This window comes from Littorina saxatilis, linkage group LG2 (assembly GCF_037325665.1).
Source record: "Littorina saxatilis isolate snail1 linkage group LG2, US_GU_Lsax_2.0, whole genome shotgun sequence".
In the NCBI taxonomy this organism is placed as follows: Eukaryota; Metazoa; Mollusca; class Gastropoda; order Littorinimorpha; family Littorinidae; genus Littorina; species Littorina saxatilis.
The window spans coordinates 75332596-75335095 of NC_090246.1; the positions used below are offsets into that span (position 1 = coordinate 75332596).

The 2500-nt window shown below is 41.7% G+C and overlaps 1 protein-coding gene across 5 annotated transcripts in view; it reads right to left on the minus strand.

Moving 5' to 3' along the window:
• Positions 1 to 2500, minus strand: part of LOC138959727 (uncharacterized) — a 67190-nt gene that overhangs the window by 33078 nt on the left and 31612 nt on the right. The window lies entirely within an intron of this gene.

Below are 2500 nucleotides of genomic sequence, written 5' to 3' on the forward strand. Positions count from 1 at the left end.
AGCCGATTTTTTCGATTTCTTAAAATTCGATATTCGAATCACAAAGGAGATATCAGTGTATTCTGAATTGCCTCCTGCATCCAAACAAATATAGTTTTGTTGTGTTTGACAGAAAAATGGGCTTCAAATGAAGAAAAAATGGAAAAAAGACTGATAAAATCAACATTCGTCTATTCGTTATAATGTTCTGAATAAAGAAAAATATAGTTTTATTGTGGTTGAGTGGGAATAACGCTCACAATGAACAAATTCGTAGAAACGATAGCCGGTTTTGAAACTTTTCACTTTATAGCTTCTCTCCACCTACGCTCAGATCGCAGAACGTTATACGTCTGGTGCACGCAAATGACGTCATATCGAGTGGCGAGACAGTATGAGTCTAAGCTTATGACTTCATCTTACAAAGCAAAAATGGCCTCAATCTCTCTCTTCATAGTGGTCACAGTGATGTGTGTAAACACGTTGCTCTGTGTGTGCGTGCGTGTGTGTGTGTGTGTTTTAGGAAGCTGTTCTCGCGAAACGCACTTACTCCGGAAACGTGCCAAAGTTGGTTGGTCCCTTCTTCGAAAAAGGATCTACAAAAACTCCAATAATACACAGATCTATCTATCTATCTATATATCTATCTATCTATCTCTCTATCTCTCTCTCTCTCTCTCTCTCTCTCTCTCTCTCTCTCTCTCTCTCTCTCTCTCTCTGTCTTCTGCGGGCGCGTGCTCCGTTTTGTCTGTGTCTGAGTGCAGGTGCGAGTGTGTGTGAGTGAATGTGTTTTTGCAGGCGTGTATGCGTGTGTAGACTGCTGTTTTGAGAAGCTGTTTCAGCTCATCGCGCAAAAAAACAGGAGAAAACACGGGTACATAGATTTGATATCCTTTCAGATTTTTCTTGTTAAGGCCAAAAAAAAAAAATAGGTCTGTTTACGGTAACCCGACCGACCCTATTTTTTTCGCGCGACCCTAGACTTTTTTTGGCATTTGGGAAAAAAAAAAAAAAAAAAAAGTAAAAATATGGTTTTGGGGAAAAAAAAAAAAAAAATCCCGACCTACCGACCCTATTTTTTGGGCCTATGTTACCGTAAACAGACCTATTTTTTTTTGGCCTAATAGGTTTGAGATAATGTGCAATTCATGGCCTTATTGAAACCCTCTGTGGATACAGATCTATTTTGTTTTTCTTCGAGTGCAAGTGCTGTTCTAGTCCTCAGATGCTCGCGCTCGTATGCGTTAGCAGATATTGTGAATGTGTGTGTGTGTGTGTGTGTGTGTGTGTGTGTGTGTGTGTATATATATGTGTGTGTGTGTGTGTGTGTGTATGTGTGTGTGTGTGTGTGTGTGTACGTACGTGTGTGCATTCGGAAGGTAAAAGGAAAGCGGAAGTATACAAGCGTGCATTCGCTTGACTGAATGGTTAATCACGCTTCAGCGTTCTTGTTTTAATTATAAACTCTTGGTGTTTTCCGTAATCAAAATCAACCGGACGATTAGCAACTTACCCGTACCCGCATTACGCACCTACATTGATCCAAACTCGTTCATGGCAGACTCCGCTTCTCAAACTGCATTATGCAGTGCCGTGGCACAGCTCCTAAAAGTGGTCCGGCCATAAAAAAAATAAAAAGGTACTTTTCCCGGGAAACGAAAAACGTGAACTAAGGTAGATAACTCAGATGTCTCTTCAGTGCAAAACGCGATGGCTCAGTGGATCAGTAATGCGTCTCAGTCGGTGCATACGCAGTTTGCCTTTTAGTTTTACTTTAGATTTAGATCTATAGTCTTCACTTGTGAATGTCAATTAGTGACAATTTCTCGCTTAACGCTGTCATTGTGCGATCTAAGTCACGACCCCTCCTTCCTCCTAACACAGCGCTGAAGCTTATGAAGACGATTTCTTTTTTTCTTTTTTTAACAAAAAACTGGTCCGGCCATTGCCGGAGTGGCCGGTAGGGCTGCTACGGCCCTGTTATGTCACGCCAGGTATACGACTTTCTGCCGCAAAATCATGTATCTTCATACAATATGGCACATAAAAAAGAAGGTCTCTAAATTTGATCGCACTAAACGTTCCCCGTATGAATGACTGGCATTTAGAAAGAATCGTTTAGCTGCGTACAGACGTGTTGATCAAAGCACTATCAATTTATCAAAGGTCAATAAACGGCAGATAAAAAATCGTATTCAAATACAGGGTACACACTCGCAAAAAAGAAATGCTCGGCTAGTTAAACTGTACATGAATAAGCGTCAACTTTCTTCACGCTTTTGACGAGGGAGACATACCACACCTCTTTTCGTTTAAAGGCACACTCCTTCTAGTGTGTGTGTGTGTGTGTGTGTGTGTGTGTGTATGTGTGTGTGTGTGTGTGTGTGTGTGTGTGTGTGTGTGTGTGTGTGTGTGTGTGTGTGTGTGTGCGTGCGTTTAAGTCTACCTATGATCATGAGCTGGTGTTAGCGGGGGAGGGAACGGCCAGAGGGGATTTGGGAGGGAGAATATTTAGGGAGTC